Genomic DNA, 21,941 nt, shown 5'->3' with positions numbered 1-21,941 from the left:
TGAAGGAAAGGTGGGTGGAATAGCCCATTCCTTCATTATTAGGCCTAATTTCCAACAAACCAGTTTTGGCTCACTGGGTTCTGGTGCCACATTTATCTTGTTTACCAAGCGTGATCTTAACATAATGCTTTAGTTATATCAGTAGGCCTTTTTGTCTGGACTAATTCAGTCTGTCTCCCTTTCATGCCTTTTCCCATCAACATCTGTTATTACAGGTCTGTTGCATCTTACGCGCATTTAACATGCACGAATTCTGCTTTACGTGGTCGGCAAAAACAAAACAAAAAAAAGAAAATTTAAATACTGTTCCTGTAGTGCGGGCAATTCCGCCCGCCATTACACTCAATGTAATTTGGACTATACGCGGTTTTCGCTTTACGCGCAGACCGCGGAACGTAACTCCAGTGTAAGATGAGACAGACCTGTATAGGTTACTGCGATATCTTATGAACTTTCACATACTTTTCACATACAATTGAGCTCAAAATAAGGGAATATTTGTAGGCCCAATTATCACAAAAGTCTCTACCTTTCTGAGGAGTTGTGAGCCTAGAGTGGTTTCCCTTGGTGAGCCACAAAGGGATAATACACGTGCAGTTGCCCAGAACTGTGACAGCATCTGAATTTTAATATTTCTTTGGAAAATAAGGTCATGCATTTAAAAAAAAACCACACACATACTCTCTCTTTGGGACAAATGCTGTTCTCACATACACACACAGAAATCAGTGGGATTGTAAGGATAGCAATGAAGACAGAATTTGGCTCACATTTTAGAAACATGAACAAAACAAAGCATAATGAATCCTACTGTATAGGGATAGAGAAAAGCTTATGTAGATACCTAGCTTTAAAAGTCCTTTAAGTTGTGGTTTATCTCCACTTTTATTTTTTAAATATGGGCTTAACTCTGAACTTTTCTGCACATGGAACTCAAAATTACTTTAATAGGTGCATGTGTGTGAAGGGCTAACAGGACCAGGTCATTTGTTTATTTATTGTCTACCCTTTGTTCTTTAGGTAGGTCATGCAAACTTCCGTAAAGTTATTTGAGTGTGTTCACATAAAAGACGACATTTTTGTCCTCTTCCACCCATTCTATTGAAATAACCCATAAAGCTCTTTTAAAACAAACCCTGTGTTAAGTAAAATAAAAACTATTAATAAATAAATGATAGAAGAAAGAAAAACACTTACCAGAAAAGAAATCCCATGAAATTAAGTGTAATTTTTTTGCTTTTTTTTCCCCCCCATTTTGTACATTTGACAGCACATAGGCCCTTATTCAGCGAGGTAATTAAGTACATGAATGACTTTAAGAACACGAGTATTCAAAGCATCCATTCCCCGGTCCTTCTTCCACATTTTCTCTTCTGTTCACTCTGAAGTTAAAAGAAGCCCAGTCCCTTCTCAACTGCTATTGAACACTGCATCTGAGCTGGAAGGGTAAGAGAAGGGTTTCAGGGGAAGGGCAAGGAGCATGTCTCAAGTTCAGAGGCACCTAGATCCATTCTCTTTATCATTTGTGTTCCTGTCTTGGGCTACTGAAGACTTCCCTTTGCAAATATGTCATTACATATGCCTAATGCAGGGTGTATATTAGCATAGGATATTGATGCACTTCTCGAGTCATTAAGGATACAAAGCTCATTCCAAGATAAGCCCCACTATCTGGCTAACACTCTCCCTGTTGTGCTTTAATGTTACATTAACTTGTTTATAAATAGGTGAAAGTACATTACTATACCTCAAATTGCAAAAAGTTTACTTTGTTTTGAGGTTCACAAGGGATTTTTCCCAATTATTTCATCTAATAAAGCAGCCATTTGCCATTGCTGATTTCTTTTGGCCACTGCATGTCCAAGGAAGCTGTGCCAAATGTTTGAAGTGGTCTACACAAGTTAGTTATCTGTTAGGAAAACAAAATCCACAAATTCTCTTATAAACTAGAATTTACAGCTACAGATTTGCACTGACACTTGTTGAAAAAAGGGGGTTTCTGGTATTAAGACAAATCACAGGAAAGCACAAATTCTGAAGATACTATACATCTGGGATTTGCCAAACAACTTTAGATTGGAAATAAAAGGTAGCTAACCTTTTGAATTATACTGCATGCCCACAGTATAAGTGTACTGGAAAATCTAGCATACCATTTCGTACACCAAAAATCGAGAGACTTGATTTTCAGAAGTTTTATTTAAAAGTCTGTTGCTAACAGTAAAGCTAGAGCAGTTGCAAGATGTACTTGTTCTGTTCACACCTCACAGACTATGAAGGCAAAGAATAAAAAAAACCAAAAACACCACACCTTTGGCTGACCTGGCTGATAGCAACTATATTTAGGGTTAAAACATGTTCCAGTTCGGTCCTGAGCCACTGGTGTCTACAAATGTAAGTGGGATCTGTTCTCCTGTAGGACAGCAACAGGAGGCAGAATGTTAGACACGCAGGAGGATTACAACTACAGGGGAACATATGGTGCCACCAGAATTACACCTCTGGCCCTCTTGCTCCAGCAGCATGGTAGTTGGGAGTTTTGTTGTTGTGAACAGAAACTACAAACTACACCAAGTATTCTAAATTATTGCATTAGGCATATGTAATGACATTTGCAAAGGGAAGTCTTCAGTAGCCCAAGGCAGGAACGCAAATGATAAAGTGAATGGATCTAGGTGCTTCTGAACTTGAGACATGCTTCTTGCCCTTCCCCTGAAACCCTTCTCTCCAACCCTCTGACAGACTATGAATGCACAAATTAACATCCTCCTAATATTTGCACTGGAGCATGGGGCCAGGATTCCAGCTGCAAAACACTCGACAGCCAGTCAGGATGTTTTTTTGTAAGGTGGGAGGGGCGAAGGCAGGGAGTGGTTCTGGTGCAAGAGCAGCCAGTCTTGAGCAAAAAAGGGAATAGGCTGCATTGACTAAATATGTGAGGAGGGGAGGGGAAATATAGTGGAGCAACCATTTACATTGCAAACTTGGAGCATTCGGGAACCTGCAAACCATTTGAGATGCATGGATATAAGATCCTTGTTTTAGTAATTAAAAGACAGAAGGCCAAGAAAGTGAGCTCAATGGGGCCATATTTTCATAAAAGGCTGCAACACAGCTTGTTTGTGGATGCTCGGTTTTATGTTTACAAATATCTGCACATACTTTCTGAGCACTAACACTGGGCATACCACTGATGGGTTTTGTGTATGTAACTTTTGTTACCTGTAGCCATGGAAATTTATTGGAAGTGTGACCCTGAACTTTTGATGAACCAGTCAGATTGTGTGTTGTGGAAGGGAGGAGCAGGTGGTAATGGTAGTGATTCTGATGCTAGGGAAGCCAGCTTCAAATCAGCCAGATTTTAAAATATTCATGTAAAAGTGTCAGGAAAAAAAAGTAATCATTATGTCTTAATAATCTAGATCGACTCATTCTGAATTTATATTCTATTATGTTTCCAACATCATCTTCAGATTTCATAGCGCTCTCACTGATGATGTTACCTTCAAAGTACACCTGGGAAAGCTTAGCCACTGGGTTTAATTTTTAAAAAACAGATCACATTTTAGTACTGGTTGCAGCAAAGGGTTCATTCTCACATTGATTTGTTATGCTAACTATAAATACCTACCCAGTGAATGACAAAAGCAATTCAATAACCACTTAAGCAGTAGCAGTAATTGGAGCCAAATTAACGTGATTGCTTGTTCTATAATGAAAAGGAAATGGCAGTGTTTATTTTAAATTTTTAACAGTTTTCACATTACAATAAAATTGGTTTTACAAAACAAATTGAAGCCATTCCTTAATGTTTACAAGTATATGGGAAAACACCCAGAGAAAAGGTAAAAATAACTTAAAACCTTATGTTTCCAACTTCAGAATAATATCCCAGTCAGTTTTGTCAACATTAACTTTAGTTGTACTTAAAAATCAGATAAAAGGTTACCTAAACAAGAACAAAATCCGGACAGGAAGATACTAAAGTAATGTATTTTTGCAAGCAGAAACTTTGCTTTATATGAAAAAAAAAAAACCCACAAAATTCTGAAATGTTAAAAACAGAGATGAGCCCCAAACCAAGCCCCAAGACATGAACACCCTTTAACTTAAGGAAAGTTCAGGTCAAGATCCAGAACCTAACTTTGCAGGTTGGGCGTATCTCTAGTTAAAAAAGAAAAAAGAAAAAAAAACACAAGCCACTTATGCTGGAATTTCTCTTGAAAGGATTTCCAAGCTCACATTTCATGAGCAATGAAATTTACAAGCCTGCCCAGCTCTCCACAGTGAGAGAGCAGGGGGCCCAAGAAGGTGGGGCAGCTGGACCCCCTTCTCCAGAGGCAAGAAACCCCAGGTGACTTCCCCCAGCAGGAACTCCTTAGGTCAGTGAAAGCACTCCTGGTGAGGACATGAACCGCCAACCAAAGGAGGGCAGTGTGGACATGCACCACCACAGTAATTACTGTGATCCTAGGCACTGACTCCATGGATGCTCTGGAGCTGGAGCACCCATGGGGAAAAATTTGTGGGTGCTCTGCACCCACCAGCAGCCAAGCTCCCCTCCCCGCCCCTCCACCCCACCTCACCTCCTTCCCTAGCGTGCCACACCACCGCTCCTCCGCCTACCTCCCAGCATTTGCCACAGCCAAACAGCTGTTTGGCAGTGTAACAAGCTCTGGGAGGGAGTGGGGAGGAGCGGGAACATGGCACGCTCAGGGGAGGAGGCCGGGCCAGGCTGGGGCAGGGATTTGGGGAAGGAGTTGGAACAGGGGAAGGGAGGGGGTGGAGTTGGGGCAGGGACTTTGGGGAAGGGGATGGAATGGAGGCGGGGCAGGGGTGGAGTCGGGACGGGAGCAGGGCGGGGAGGGTGTCAAGCACCCACCGGCACATGCAGAAGTCGTCGACACCTATGACCGTGATGGCTGTAAGTCAACCTAATAGAGGTTGATTTACATTTCTAGTGTAGACATACCCTGAGAGAAACTAGCATTGGCTAGTTTAACACAGGGAGGTGCTCTTCTAAGGGTATGTCTACACCTCGAGCAGGGGTGTAGTTCCCAACTCAAGGAGACACACCCATGCTAACTGTCATCAAGCCAGCACACCCTAAAAACAGAGTATTGCTACAGCTATGCAAGAGGGGGCAAGCTGCCCTGAATACAATCCTGTCTGAAACACTAGGTGCATACTTAGGGCAGCTAGCCCCTCCTGGTACTGGCGCCGCCGAGACTATGCTCTATTTTTAGTGTGCTAGCTTGATGAGAGCTAGCGTACATGTCTTGTCTCCTCAAGCTGGGGATTACATCCCTGGCTCAACATGTAGATATACCCCAAGTTCCAGAGGCAAACCTTCCAGGACACCCTGACCCTGCAAAGATGTGTGATGTGGGACACGCATTCACAAGGATGAGACAATTTAATTAATTTTACTTGTGACAAAAGTTAAATTTCAATCTGAGTCTCCTGGACTACAAATTTAGTTAGTGTGTTAACCAGCTGACCATTATCCCGGCTTTTATCATATGATTCATATTCATATGAATTATCAGAACTGGCATTTTGCTTCTTACTGAATGGTAAATTACAAAGCCAGAAGAAAAAGTGTTTGTCTCTCTTATTCACTGATATTTTTTAAAAACAGACATTACTTAATTTTGTAAAATTGTCTTGATTTTCCCCATTGAAAAAATGTTTATTGTATCTTGGCTTTCCTGCATTTCCTGGAGGAGCCTCTGTAGAACTAATCAGATTATGATGCTATAAAACACTGAAATCTGAGCACCTGTGTAAAGCAGCAGATCTCTTGCACTTTTCCAAAGTGCCATGCCTCTGAAGAAGCGCTTCTTTCAGGTGGGACTTTCCCCACCTTAGGTCTGGCAGATGCAAGGAAATTCTGAATTTGGCCCTTAAATGTTATAGGCCAGATTGAGTGCATGCTTTGTGCCAATGTGGCCACTCTGTCAAGTGCAAACTAAACCTAAAGCCACTGTAGCCAACCAGGAAGACTGTACCAGTGTAGTAGGATCATTGGGTAGTTTGGATGTCCCTCTTAGGGTTTTATGAAGCTTCCCATCACTGTGGTATCTAAGCACCATGATATATCCTCTACCATCACCCCTCCCTGCTGCCGGCATAGAGGATATGGATGGGCTTCCCTGTGCCCTGGTGACTGTTGTGTGCCACAATGGCTTCCTGGGAATCCTCAGGCTCCTTTAAACACACAGCCAGTCCAGGATTGGGGGAAGCAGAAAAAGGAGCCAAAAGCCACTTTTGTGCAGACACCTTCTTGAGCTTTGCTGTAGCCGAGGATCTGGGCCTGCAGAAGGTGCACAGAGCAATGCCTATTGTGGAGGTTGCCCAGTATGATATACTTTTGTGGAACAAAATTTCTTATGCTTATAATTATCTGCAAGGCTGAGCACAGGTGGTAACGGGTGTTTAATTACCTGTGCTGGCTTTGTATTTATTCCATTCTTGGGTCCGTGCTATATGAACACCTTGCCAAAATCATCATATGGTGCCCCCACTGCAATATCTGTTGAAAAGAAATTAGGAGATTTAGACAAACACTATCCTGATGAATGGTTACATTCATGATAAAATAAGATGCTCTTGTTTTAGAAAAATGTATGGACATTCATAGCGCATATTTTCTCATCTGGAAATCCATCCTGATTAATATCACCAATATTTTCAACTGCAATATCAAACAGACTCAGTGGTTCACTGAGGTGAATTGGCATTAGTCCAGATTTAATATTCTTAATATTCCTAACGTAAAAACTAAGCGGAAAAACAAACATCTTTATATATCATAGACAACTAAAAAAGACCAAACCCCATTCCTCCCATTCTCCTCCCTCTCCCCCCAGGTGATTGGTTAATGAAATCTAATATTATATGGGTACGTTTGTGTGTATTCACACACAAACACAAATACAAACAGATCAGAAAGATGTTTGTTTCTCTTGACCCTATTTGGTTCTTCCAAAGATTCCATTCAGCCTCTTTTTGTTCACCAACTTATCTTTCTGATTTGCAATAGCACCTATCATTTGGCTGAGCAACATTTTTTCTTCTTTATTGTTTGCATTAAGTGGGACAGTTTTCTTTTGCTCTTCTTCATGAACACCACACATATTGTTATCAGTGTCAGTCCATGCTAATGATTAAAGCTTTTGAAAGCATATCTGTAATTACTAGGGTGACCAGATGTCCCAAGAAAATTGGGACTGTCCCAATTTTGAGGAGTTTGTCCCGCGTCCCAACCAGAGTACGGTCAGGACGCCATTTGTCCTGATATTTTGTTTCCTGGTCTTCGGCAGCAATTTGGCGGAGAGTCCTTCAGTCGCGGACAGTCTTCAGCAGCAGGTGCTTCTGTCTGTGGTGGCAAAGTTTATTACCCACCACCAAAATACCACCGAAGACCGTCCACAACCAAAGAGCTCTCCACCAAATTGCTGCCGAACTCCCGGACGGGTGAGTATAAACAAAACAAAACACGCCCTCCCTGCGGCGGTCCCAATATTTTCCCCCCTTGTAATTTCCATGCTGCACTTGAATTATTTAGGACAGCCATTAGCTGTGTAAAGAAGCTTTAGGAGTTAAAGAACTGGTAGTTGGATGCAATTTTTATGCTCTCAGGACACACACAATGAAGACTTAACAATCATTCCCAGAAACAAGTTTTACCAGAGATCCCAATGTTACAAGTTGGTGGCCATGTGACCCAGGACAATGGACCCATACATAGTACTTACTGTTAGAGTGATTATAATCACTCTGAGATTTTGCAGGTCAAAGGACTTAAACATCTCATTAGTTTAGTGTTTGTAGTATTGCTGTAACCAGGCTGGTCCCAGGATATTAGAGACAAGGTGGGTGAGCTAATACCTTTTACTGGACCAACTTCTGTTGGCGAAAGACACTATCTTCGGACCTCTTTTTCAGGTTTTCTGTGTAGCTTGAACGCTTGTCTCTTTCACCAACAAAAGTTGATCCAATAAAAGATATTACCTCACCCACTTTGTCCCATTACATTAGTAGCTCTTGTAGGTACCTCAACAGATCTTATATTTCAAACTGGCCTGTAAAAGTAGAGGAGGATGTGAATGACTAAATAGGGGTTCATTTTACAGGGTCCACAAACTTTGTTTGTATTTTATGTTGTTGCAACAGATTTGGATAGCAAGTGCTCCAAAAGTCTGAAGAGTTTTACCATATGTGCTTAATTCTACCTAAATAACAGCTGAAATGGGAACTGGACTTTCACCACCAACTTCATATGGCTCATCAAAGATACTCATGTCAAAAAATGTATGATTTTTTTACCCTGCATGAACCATCCCCGAAAGGAATGAAAGGGTAAAATACAAATGGATGAATGACAAGGGAGGAAAATAGATGAATGGTTCCTGACTGACATTAGCAATATTTTATTGACATTGTATGAGTTGGGAGGAAGAATAATAGCACATGGTGTGAAGTTAATTTTTAAGAACTACTGAATTTGTAAATTTCAAGTTGTGACATCTTCATAGGCACACTAGCGAAATGTGGTCTACATGAAATTACTACAAGGTGGGTGCATAACTAGTTAACTACTCTTTTTTTAGCTTGGTGTTTTATCAATGGTTCACAGCCAAACTGAAAGATGTATCTAGTGAGGTCTCACATGGGTCAGTCCTGGGTCCAGTACTAGTCAATATTTCCATTAATGACTTGGATAATTGAGTGGAGAGTATGCTTATAATTTGCGGACAACACCAAACTAGGAGGGTTTGCAAATATAAGCTAACAGTGTGATGCAGTTGCAAAAACAAAAACCCCAAATACCACTCTCAGATGTATTAACAGTAATGTATGCAAGACACAAGAGGAAACTGAACTGCTTTTATTTGGCACTGGTGAGGCCTCATCTGGAGTACTATGTCCAATTCTGGGCACCACACTTTAGGAAAGATGGAAAAATTGGAGAGTGTCCAGAGGAGAGCAACAAAAATGTTTAAAAGGTTTAGAAAACCTAACCTATGAGGAAAAGTTAGAAAAAGCTGGGCATAATTTACTCTTGAGAAACGAAAACTGAGGAGAGACCTGATAACAGTCTTCAAATATGGTATGGGCTGTTTAAAGAGAACAGTGTTCAATTGTTCTCCATGTCCCTTGAAAGTGGGACACGAAGTAATGGACTTAATCTGCAGCAAGGGAGATTTAGGTTACATATTAGGAAAAAATTTCTAACTATAATGGTAGTTAAGTTCTGGAATAAGTTACCAAGGGAGGTTGTTGAATTCCCATCATTGGGAGTTCATACGAACAAGTTGGACAAACATTTGTCAGGCATGGTCTAGGTTTACTAGGTTCTGCCTCAGTGCAGGGGTCTGGACTTAAGGACTTCTCAAGGTGCCTTCCAATCCTACATTTTTATGATGCTAATCAAAATCTCATGCATCTGGGAATCCTGATGCAGCAACTTTATGCTGTTATAAAAGTGATCTGGAAAATATGGTCTGAATTAATAAAATTGCCAACAAAACATTGAACAAACTGGTTGTGAACCCTCTTTACTCGGCATATCAATTTGCTATTTTAATGAAGGCCTTACAAGACTACATTCATAAGATTTCAAAATACTGGTGGTAAAATCAATATCCAATTACCACTAAATGCAACCAATAATATAATCTGGTAATATTTTTTTTTTTAAAAGGGAAAAAGCTAATCACAAACCTCTACTTAATAAAAATAGGTGCTTCCCTTTTGACAGGCATATTTAACAATATCCCAAGTACAAATATGTCTTTCCATGATATGAAAGAATACTCAAAGCTGATGTACTGCCATAGCAGCTCTCTGCAATTAAAGTAAAGCAATCTCTGAACTCAATATGCTCTTTCAGCTTGGTCAAATTTTCTTGACAGAAACAGATATTTGGAAGATTAAGTCTTCACAAAAAGTATACCTTGTGCCAGAGCTTAACTCAAAGATTTTGCATGGTTCATGTGCCAGACACAGGTGTATGAAGGAACAATTTATAACAGAGGTCAAAGATCATACATTCTAAAGGAGGGGGAGGGAAGTATTTGCAGCTGTTGGTGTAATGAAGTGCAAAAAGGAAAATCACTTTTAAAAAAAGAAGAACAAGCCTGGCATTTGAAAATTTCACAACATAAACCAATACAAATCTATCCACATATTCTTCTAAGTTTTGCAATATTTGGTAGATGATGTGTGCCAGTTGCTATGGTCCTTAGTTTTCACTAAGGCAGAACACACACTAAAGCCAATGGAGTTTTACTGGAGTAAAGACTTAAGGATTTGGCCTTAAATATTTAAATTTTTGCTCTGTCTAAATATCTTCCCATGATCCTGCCATACTGAATTTGTGATATATTGGTTTCCACAGCATAGGACTGATGTCAAACACAGAACAATGAGCCCATTGCAGGCTCAACTAGGACAAAGGGCTTAGTGCAGACATTCATGTTTGAATAATTGCTCAAATGCAGAACAAAATATTGGACAAATAACTCTTAAAAAAAATTTATACACTATTTAAAATTTGCTCAGCATGAAAGTTCACCCCTTGAAAAGCACACCGAAACCTGCAGTAAAATTAAAACCAGTGAAGTAAGAATTTCCTACATGACTGTGCATTAACTTGTTTAATCCATCCATGAGCTATTTCAGGTTTTTTTAAAGCCTTCCGTTTTTTAATTTGACTCTTTTCTAAGAGAAACTGTACCATGGTTATGGATCTAAAAATTTAGCATTTATGATAACAGTGTAAAAACTTCTTGAATTGATGCTGGTCAGGTTTTTTCTGAAACACACTGAACTTTTTTTCATATATACAGAAGAAAGTAACACTGGTGAAAAACCTATTTTGGGGGCAGGAGAAAGGGCCAGACCTCTCCAATAATAAGTGCCTGATGTACCACATTCAACAGATCATTAGCCTTTGGTAAAATTAACAGCTACATGTTGTTGATATGAACTAAATTTCTCACAGCCTCTGTCAACCATCACAAAAACTCCATTCACCATCCATACCAACCTTACTAATGAGATCCTTACTCAGCACATAGCACCTCCCGATATCACATTTCCTGAATTGTTTTTACATATTGCCTTTTCTCATAGCAATGTGCACATCTGCAAGAAAAACAAAGATACAGTAGATGAGCAAAATATTTTACTTCTGTATGTGTATTTGTTCTTGCAAATTATAATTAAAGTCAAATAATGAGAAGGTGACTGCAATGACTGGGACATGAACAGTCAGGCCGAGTGATTAGAGTAGAAGTCAGGTCTAATGATCAGATCCTAAGGTCAGAGCTGAAGACAGCATCAGGTGCCAAGCTGACGGCCAGAGACAAAGACAAGGACAAGGGTATGGCAAAGGAGCAGGAAAGCAGGAACTGGGACTAGACAGGGTCTGGGATAAGGAGGACAGGAGTCAAATAAGCAGGAGAGGTACAGAGTAGCAGCCAGCTACAGAGTTGCCTAGTTGCTCAGATAACTTCCTGTACTACTTCCTGGTTTATATAGAACTCCTCAGCCAGTTGGGGCTACTGGATGTTTCCTCCAATTAGGAGCTTCTCTGGTTGCTCAGGTGAGTTGCTGGGTGGCAATTGTGGCCTGAGCACTGCCTGGGACCCCTGGGGGAAGATTCCTCACCATGCCCCCATTTCTGACATATAGCTGATGAACTGTACTACCAAAAGTAGCATATTTAGTAACGAGTGCATTATTAAGCTACAAAGATTTATGGCATCATTCTGTGCTAACTTACAAAATTTTCTTGCCTCAGCAACATGTTAAATAAAAGATATGGCTTCATATCATTAGCATTTTAACAGAGCTGAATTAAAAAGTGATTTCACTCTATAACCCTGGAGTGAAAACAGACTTCAGGTCAACTGTGAGCAGCCATTGGGACAGACTGCATCTTTATGTACACCAGAGGTGAAAGTAAGCGGGTACGGTCCGGTACTGTGACCACATCAGCCCAGAGCCCTTTGAATCTCATCCGCAGCTCCGCTGGCTGGGCTGGGGACGGATTTAAAGGGCTCAGAGTTCCCCGCAGCGGCAGGAGCTCCAGGCCCTTTAAATCCTGGCCCCAGGCCGGCAAGGCTCAAGGTGGTGGGGATTTAAAGGGCCCAGAGCTCTGTGGCGGCCGGAGCCCTGGGCCCTTTAACTTGCCCCTGAGCCCTGGGGGCTCCAGCCACCTCTGCAGCTGAGAGCCCCGGATTGATTTAAAGGCCCTGGGGCTCCCAGCCATAGCCGGTGCACCAGGGCCTTTAAATCCTGAGAGGCCCCGCCTCTTCCGGTTGAGGCCATGCCCCCTCAGGACTCCGGCAGTACCGGTAAGTCCTGTAAGTTATTTTCACCCCTGTGTACACCACTTTTACAAAACCATGCTGCACCATGGAAGATGTAATCCAGCCTGGGAGCCCAGCCTATAGAAGAAAATGCAAGTATGTGGCACTTGAGGCATGAGGCACCAAGCAGACTGACCCATAACAGAATGTATCAATTGGTTCAATCTGGGGAAAAAAATGTCATTTAGATTTTCCCAATGGAAAAAAAATCCACAAAATTTTAATTTTTCTGGAACTGTATTTTCCATTGGGAAAAATACATTTCAAAAGAAATCTCCCCACCCGCTCTATTAAAAACCCTCAGGCCTTCTTTACATATCATAAAGGAGTGAAAAAGAGAGCACACCTTGATTTTCTTTTCCAGGTCTCCTTTTTAAAAAAATCCAGTATCTAAGTACTAAAAAGGATCAGTGTGTAGTTGCAATAAGATAGTACCCAAAAGTCTAAACAGTCTTCAGATTTTTTTGGTCCGGTCAGCTACTATTCATCCTTCAAGACTATTACTGCAGCAGGTGCACAAACCAAGAAAACTCATGAATCAGCTTACATAAATGATTGCTGAATAGTGCTGTCATTCTTGTCAGATGCATAAGATAATTAAACAATTGTGCACATTATGAACCAACTCTAGTAAAACGGGTGTTAGATTAGATCGATACAATGGTACATTCTAGAATGCACTTTCAAGTAGTGCCCAAAGAGGTATTAAACTATAGTGGAGCTAATCTATGCTGAAGCTCTACAGGGCAGACCTGTAGAGCACAGCTGAGTAGGCAAAAACAGGGGTTCTCAAACTTCATTGCACTGCGTCCCCCTTCTGATGACAAAATTACTACATGACCCTGGGGGAGGGGGCGGAGCCCAAGCCCCGCTGCCCTGGGTGGAGGTGAAGCTCGGGCTTCAGCTTCAGCCCTGGGTCCCAGCAAGTCTAATGCTGGCCATTGTGACCCCATTAAAATGGGGTTGCGACCCCCTTTGGGGTCCCAACCCACAGTTTGAGAACCCCTGCATTAAAAGATACAGTTTCAGGCACTGCAGCACAAGTCATTGTAAAGAGGCTGGAAACTATTAACTTTACTTTTTAATTTATTTCATTCCTAACAATATTTGATTAATCTTTGATTCAATAAATCAAGTAAAACAGGTTGTAAAAATTCAATCAAGTGTTCCAATAAATGAACTGTGCACTCTACTTACCCTACATACCACTCTTACAGATTTATTTTAAATAGCAGGATTCTAGAATAGAAACTACTGTACTACTTTCATAAAATAAAGCTCAGTCTCTGGTTAATGATAAGATATGCACAAAGCTAGTGAAGCACAGGTCTTATGCACCACAGTGAATTTAATCCTGACTGAGGCAGTCTAAATGAATCAGATTGTATATTGCCTAGACAAGTTCTGATGGATGCACGAGAGCATCACTACAGATTGATTGTCTCTTTTTACATGTGAGTAGTCACTGGACTGTTACTTATTCTATTTATTTTTTAATGAAAGGAACTTTAACAAAAAATGTGAACTTATGTTGAGAAATATAATTGTTTCTGCAGCTTCATGCTTTCTTGGGTCTATTTTAGCTTTTTCAGTGGTGATAAAACCAACTTCCTCCCAGGAAACCAGAATAAAAAAGGGTTATGCGTTGGTTTTGGTTTTTTAATTGTTTATATTGACAGGGAAAACATTGTTCTCAGAGTGTTTATTTTGAAAATACAGATTGATGGAATGAGCTCTTGATTTCCTCTGTTGATGGAGCTGATTTGCCCTTTTTTTTTTTTAAATAAAGAAAACAAGCTCTCCTTAATGCATAATGGCTATGGCTATGCATAACGGCTTTTCAACCACGAGTGCCTTAAGTTAGGCTCCAAGCAGGGTGGATTTGATTTAAATCATGAGTCAGGAAGACTAGATTTAATCATGGATTTCTACATAAAAGTGCATTCTTGTTGGTTGTTATAACCTTAATACATATTCTTCACAACTCAGAGATAAATGTAGGTTTCATTTTTAGAAGGCACACACTATAGATTTATTTTTAAAACTTTTCAGATTAATTTTACAGTTATATCAGAAATGAATGATTGTTTGGTTATTTCATTTACCAAAGGTAATTGACAGATATTTATTCTTGCCATGCTGTATTAGGAGGAGGACATCACCAGACAGACATTTAAATTGTTTTATTTAACTAAAACAACAACGTTATGTATTCTGGATTTTTTTCTTCAACAGCAAACATAATATTTTAACAAAACAAGCATATGAATTTTTGAATTTAGTTAAACATTCAAGTTTTTTTAAATCGGGTTTGTTTTCGTTAAAATTGTTTTTAACTAAAATAGTTACATTAATTTTTTTTAAATAAATAACAAAAATTAAAATCAACTATGTCAGCCAGGTCAACATGAGAAACTTAAAATATTGGCTTCTGCAGCTAACTCAGTCATCTTCACCTTCATTTTCCTGTTTTTTCATAATCTGGAAAAGAAAAAAAAGAAAAAAAAAGCTTTCCTGCTTTATCAGGTCCCAAATGATTTCTCAATTTGGAATGAATTAGTCCAAAGGAAGAAAATGTTCTTTCTAGACTGGCAGAAGAAGCTACTGCTGTTAAAAGTGAAATTATCACTTCAACAGTCTCTGAATCCAAGTGCTTAAGTGACTTCCACCAGTTCAATGGTGTGACTTTCTTTAAAACATCATCAGCAAACTTATATTTCTTGAATGGTTCACCCTTAGCTCTTAAGGTTTATTATAGTTGGCATTATGGAGGGATGATTGCTGGATGTCCATGTCATAGCCAACTCCTCTTCTTCAGCAGTTAAGATTTGACCCCGGTACCAAGTATTGAGAATATTTGCAAGAAAATGAGCTGGAGATAGAGCTTGTCCCATTTGTTTTTTTTAATGTTTGTAATTTAATTCTGTCATTGCATATTTCTCTTTTTAAGATATCACTCAGTTCCTTCCAGATTTCAACAGCATCAGCAATAAAACAGCTATTTCCCTGCATTTTGTTCAAGGCTACAGAAATAAGCTTCGGGGTACTCAGCATGTGTTCAACATTTCTCCTAAGCCCAATGTTGAGCACTTTGGCTGTGACAGTGCCATCTATCTTTTCACAATTTTGTTCACAAACTGTCATCAGATTAGGCCAGTTCTTGATATAGTGCTCAAAACAGTCCACTACTGAGTTCCATGTCACGTCTTGTGGGAGAGTTAGCTTGGTTCCTCCCACTTTTTTCAGAGCAGCTGCTGCACAGTGGTTGTTACAGAAGTATTTTGCAATTTCAACATTAGATTTTATTTCTGGAACCGAGAAGTCTTTGGCTAGGAGGTGCATCAAATAAGCACTGCAACCGTATGTTATTAGCTTGGGACTCTCTTCTAAATTTCTTCTCAACTTGGATACATTTGCAGCATTGTCTGTAACCAAGCTGTGTACTAGACATTTGAAATTTTTTCCCCACAGTTTGTGATAGCTTTTACTGCTACTTTTTGTAAGTATTCTGCTGTGTGTGCATTTCCCAATGTACCAATTGTTTCTGAAGACATTCCCTTCTTCTGTTGTCACACAAGCACATACAACAGGATCATTGTGGACACCGCTCCACCCATCAAGGCTCAGGTTAACAATTTCACCCTCTAGACCTTTTGCACATTGCTCAATTTCTCTTTCATACACTTTATCCAGCAATTTGACATCTGCTCTGTTGGGTGGACTGTATCCTGGTCTTAATGACTGAACCATGTTAATGAAGTGTGGGTTCTCTATCATACGGAAAGGAGAGTTTGTTGCATAAACAAACCAGGCAATTTTTTCATCAATTACCTCTTTTTGTAATCTGCTGGTTCTTATCACAAACTTATTTATGGTTGTTTCTGGATGACGGAGATTTTTTTTTCTTTTTGCTACAGATGATTTACTGTGGCTATGTGACATACATGATGTGACTGAAACACTATCATTGGCAGATAACTGTGAAACTGTAGAAAATGATGGTGATCTTGACGGTGGATAGTCTTCAGAATCCTGTATGTTGAGGATGGATTCTCCTAAACAAAATAAGTCAATGCAGTTATTTAATTATCATCATCATACTGCTCATTTAGTATTACTTATTGCATTCACTGACACTCAGTACTACTTTAAAGGTGAAATTGTAAAAGGAAGATCTGCCTATTTCAGCTATTTATTTTTTATCACAACTGCATCTAAAGTGATAGTACCATAGAGTAACTACTATATTTTTAGCTCAAACATGAGAATTCAAGAATAGTCCAGAAGGAAGACGGGCAGTCCTTAACAAAGAAGTATGAAATAAAAAAAGTTTACCAACCTGAAGATCCTGCATGTTCAGACATTTTCCTTTCATCATCTTCAATACAGCTTCCTCCTGAGAAGAAACACTTCTCATGATGTTGTTTCATTCGGGCAACCGGGCCTTGCATTTCTTTGTTGCAGTGTAAATAATAAAATAATAATAATAATAGGGCTCAGATTTTCCTGGATGTGATAGCTGATCGATTCCTTCACCAAGTAGTTGCTGAACCAACAAGAGGGGATGCCTGCTTAGCTTATCACAGCTTTAAATATCAGGTAGTATGGTCACAAAAGCAAGGCACTTCTAAATTCAGTAGGAATTTTGGATGTGCACAGAACAAAGACAGGACTGGTTACAGATCTGCAATAAAGTGGAATAATTTTCAGCTTGTGTAATTGGAGGATATCTGGATCCATATCAGAAGACTGTCCTACATAAATAAGGAAAAGTTGAGGTGCCTTTGTTATTCTTTTTTTCCAGTCTTCATTTCTATGGGGAATTTGCCAATGCAATATTACTGTCTTCCTTTTAAAGGAAACAGAACTAAAAAAAATAGTAATAATGGCTGTTGAAAATAGCAATTCCTGTCCTAGTTAGCACTGGGGAGATGCCAGCATTGTTGCTCAATTTTATCCTACATTTTCTACAACAAGTTACACTGGATCAGCATATTTGAGTTGGGAGAAATGAAGTAACAGCAACGTAAATTGAGCTTGAGCACTCCTGAATTTTGAGAGTGTTCAAATCTGGAAGGCAGGTGCTAGATTCCCTTTCTGAACATTGGATAAATCTGGAAAGGAAAAGCCAATTTCTGCTTCCATGGCTCAGATGTGGAAATCCGTCCACATGCCTGGTACTGTATCTAAAGCTGCCCAGGTCCTCTAGTAGAGCCTTCCCTCCCTTACTTATCATTCTAACTTCTGGTGGGATCCACATACCTCCCTTGCTAGGCTTCAGATAGAGAGGTGCACAGTCCATTTTATCCACCCAATTCCTTCTTTGAGGGCTGCCAGTTGAGGTCACACCAGCATCCCTAATCCAGTCTGGGGAAGTCTTCTGAGGGTGATATCTGGGCCAAAGCCTTCTACTCCTTGGGCATACTTGTTCCCCATTCACAGTGCCCCCCTCCTTCTAGCAGCCAGCTCTCCATTCACAGCAAGCTGCAGCACATGAGGTCTCAGCTTCCCCACTCCTCCCTCTCCTGTTGATAGCTGCCAAGGGAATGCTGGGAAATGTGGGTCCTTCCCTGCTCCAGGGCTGGCTCTATAGGCAGGGAGCTAGCCAAGGAACTACAGCTCCCAGGGCCCCAGGGGTTCTCAGATCCCATGCTGGATCCCCGCTGCTCACTCTCAGAGCCTCCACTTGTACAGCGCTACGAGAGGGGAGGGAGTGAGTGTTATGGCCTCCCCCCATTTCTGAGATTGGGCCCAGCGCTATGGAGCCATTGGCGCCATGGTAAATCCAGTACTGTAGATAACTGTACCGTAGAAAAAAAGGCCTGATCCAAGTCTTTGGATTTTAACATGCTCAAACTTACTGAGATTTGATACACAGCTCTGATTTCCGCAGTTTGAGGTCATCTCGAATATACGGATATCCATTGTCTTTACCTTCATGTCACTGGGCAATGGTGCGACCATATTTTGGGCTGTTCCTGATGAAGTTTCTGTAGAAAATAGTATATATTGGAAACTGCTGGGTTGGAGCTAGGATCTGATCTCTTTCCAGTGGTAGTGCTGTCAGTGAGCTGGCACAGTCGTATTTAGTGACCCAGTAAATGAGCAATTGCTTTCTGCAACTCACATCTTTAGTAAGAAATGTCACAGTGCAAGTGCTGCTTTGATAAGGAGGAACTAGAATTGCTGAGTTTGTTTACAAATTTCCTTTGCACTCATGGCTGAACATATTTATTTTACTCATGGCCTAAGAGCTCTCTTCCTGTGCTGTGTGTGCATTCTGAATGTTGTCCTCAAAACATGTCAGGCAGGAAGTAAGTGAATCAAGAGCCTTTGTGATATTCACCTGACGCGCACACATCCCAGTGTGAGTCACGCTTCCAGGCTAAATAGTTACTATTCTGCCAAAGGAATGTACTTTGGGCATGGTAAGCCTTGCAAGCACATGTTCCTGAACTCATTCTTATCATGCTCCACCCAATGCTTACTAATACCATAAAACCACATTGATGTTGCCCCACCTTAATGCAGGTTAGCATTTCAGATAACCAGCATCTTACATTTGGCTGCATTTCTTGTGCTAGTGGATGTTATCAGGCTGTCACTGCAGAGCCTCACAGGGTATTCCTATGCAGCCCTCAGCAGTGAGGCTATGAGCGCAATTTAACAGACTTGGGCTAGCAGCACTTGCATTAGCACACTCAGCACTCTGGAGCTCAGACTTCATAAGAGGGGAGTGGGCTTCACAACTAAATTTGATAAGCCAAATGGCTTCAGTTTAACCTTTTTGGTGGGAGTTCCCAATCTGTCCTATTGTCTTAAAGTCTTTTTTTAGCACTAGTTCTGTTTCCTGGGGTAGGGGTGCCAGATACTTCACAGGTGGTTTGTGCTTTTCCAGAGTACCTCTCAAGCAGCTAGGTTTCCTCATCTACTATAGAAGGTACATTCAGGACTTTTCCCAAATGGCAAAGCCCTTGTATGACTGGTTGTCTGTTCCACAGGAATCTGAAAAACACAATACCATCAAAAGTGGACTCGGAAAAGGAAGAAAACCAAAAGGCAAGAGATGGGGTCTATAGGACAGATACCCTCCAACCAGTTACCTGGACTGACCAATGTGACCTGGGTAGCCTTCACTGAAAATGCCCAGGGCAGGGTAGGCTGCAAAAGGGAGAGAAGATACTCCAAAAACTGGTAGTTAACAGTGATGTTAAACTCACCAACCAGTCACAAACTGTACTTCTGATTCCTCACACGGCCCCCTTATTGCATTCCAGTTCTCTGGCTCCCAATCAGCACCTAGGTCCAGTACAGTGAGAAGAGTTATTTTAAAAACCCACCTTTGCTCACTATACAAAATGTTCTTCTGAACCTCAAAGGGCCAGTCACATTGCCAGGTCAATATTAGGTTGGATCTATCTTACCCAAAATACCATGCTGCCAGACAATCCTTTAGTGTCTAAAACTAAAGGTTTATTATAAAGAAAAAAGAACAAGAAGAGAGTTGTTAAATGATAAAGCACTCGGATACAGACAGAGATTCAAAGTCCATATAACAGGTTCCTAGCAGTATTGGTGAGTTTGCTGGTTTGAAAGTCCTTCTGGAACACATCCACAGCTTGGATGGGTTATTTAGTCCTTTGTTCAGAGCTTCAGTTTGAGAAAAGTTACTCCAGAGGTAAGAAGCAGAAATTAAGACAAAATGGAGATGATGCAGCTGCCTTTTATAGTCTTTTGCCATGTGGCCTGTACTTCCTTTGTCCCAAACACAAGCTGCCCAGCACATGGCATGGAAAAGCCTAGAGTTCTCTGGCCACAGGCATACCACATGCCTTGCTGACTCATAAGGTGTATTCCCCTGGTTCCTTTCAATGGGTTCATTATACAGCTGATGACCCTTGATGGGCCACTGAACAGGCAAGGCAGTGCTGATGCCAATCTCTCAGGGGGTGTCGCCCAGATGCACCGCACAAGTTTGAAATACAGATATATCATACATATCTATAACTCACAATACAAAGGTTATACAAACAAAAATCATGCTTTGCATAGCTGGTCAGATTCCTTGCAATTTTAGAATATTGGCATCACTAATTTTATAAATGGTCTTCCATATTCCATACAGCATCACAACCAACATCAAAGACTGTTAAACCAACTGATTGACTGCCTGATACAGCCACTAATAAAATCTGGATAGATTTTAACTTACCCTTTATCCTTCATGTAGATTCTTCCAATAAGGGACTAGATACAGTCTGGTAAAACCCATCAGATATGGGACAAGAACTCTAATTGCAATTGAGAAGAATTATCACCATCACTCAGAAAAGCTGGAGTGTCTACCTTTGAAATGGGCCATAACCGATACATTCTGTGACTATTATTATGCACAGTCTTTCACAGTTTACAGTGATAACAACCTGCTAACCTATGTCTTCACCTCTGCCAGGCTGAAGACCACAGCACACCAGTCGGTTGCAGAATTGGCTGACTTACTGCACAGTTAAATATCATGAAGAGAAATCTAATGTGGAAACAGATGTTACCCAGAATCCCCCTTGATATGGAAAAATATAAGACAGAATGGACAGAAAAGAAGCAAAAATTTTGCTAATGCGGTCTTACAGTTCTTGGATGTACAAAGAAATGACAAAGTAGCTTAGCTAGCAGTTATTACTGCCAATTCTTTGGCAATAGAAGACTTCTCCAGGGGCATTAAATCCACCATAAAGCCTATTCCATGATGAGAGTTTGGCTGCTCAGAAGGAAGATCCAGCAGTTATTAAAATTCTTCCTTATAAGTCCTTGTGCACAAACTGAATAACCCAGAGAACACAGTAGGATGTGTTAAGATCGCCACCCTGATGTCTGAATGGTATCAGTTGCAGCTGGATACAGATGGAATACTTTATCCAAAAACCAAGTTTCAAAATCAAATGGTATTACCTGAAAAATACCAAAAGGCAAGTATATCAAGAACTACAAGAAGATACGGGACATTTCGAAGTAGAGCAGCTACTCAGTCTTGGAAGAGATCAATTTCATTGCTCACAAATGAAGAGGAACATAAAACATTATGTCACTAGAGTCGGTACATGCATCAAGAAAAGGAAACCTCACCAGCTACCAGAGTTCCACTGTTACAACAGAACCATTTGAGCTTGTATCAATAGACTTAGTGCATCTAGACAGAAGCAGAGGAGGATATGAATACATCTTAGTCATAGTGATTCACTTCACTAGGTTTGTTCAAGCCTACCTTAGCACCTCTTAGTCAGAAGAGACTGTGGCAGACCTGATCTTCAGTGACTTTCTTTTAAAATTTGGAATCCCAAAAAGGTTTTATCATGACCAAAGGGAAGTGTTTGAAAATATTTTTTTCTGAAAGTTACAGCACTATTGTAAAATTGAAACGTCTTCCTCAACCCCACTTTACCCACAGGACAATGGGTAAGTAGAAAAGCTGAACCAAACACTGCTGGCTATGTTGAAAACCTTGCCAGAAGAACAAAAGTCAAACTAGAGGGACTCCCTGAATAAGGTAATCTATTCCTA

General features: G+C 40.5%; 1 long non-coding RNA gene across 2 annotated transcripts; it reads right to left on the bottom strand.

Annotated features, from left to right (window-relative positions):
- Nucleotides 1-1,256: 1,256 nt before the first annotated feature.
- Nucleotides 1,257-19,395, bottom strand: LOC123378835. Of its 2 annotated transcripts, XR_006582754.1 has the most exons (6): nt 19,287-19,395; nt 18,245-18,373; nt 11,057-11,154; nt 6,447-6,535; nt 3,632-3,709; nt 1,257-1,438 (listed from the first exon to the last, which is right to left on the bottom strand). It is a non-coding gene; the product is annotated as an uncharacterized LOC123378835 (long non-coding RNA). The 2 variants fall into 2 exon arrangements; XR_006582755.1 differs by lacking the exons at nt 1,257-1,438; nt 3,632-3,709 and adding an exon at nt 5,719-6,316.
- Between the last annotated feature and the right edge of the window lie 2,546 nt (nt 19,396-21,941).

This window comes from Mauremys mutica, chromosome 10, assembly GCF_020497125.1.
Source record: "Mauremys mutica isolate MM-2020 ecotype Southern chromosome 10, ASM2049712v1, whole genome shotgun sequence".
NCBI classification, from domain to species: domain Eukaryota; kingdom Metazoa; phylum Chordata; order Testudines; family Geoemydidae; genus Mauremys; species Mauremys mutica.
Note: the sequence above shows the minus strand (reverse complement) of the source record. Positions and strands in the feature narration are given on the sequence as shown.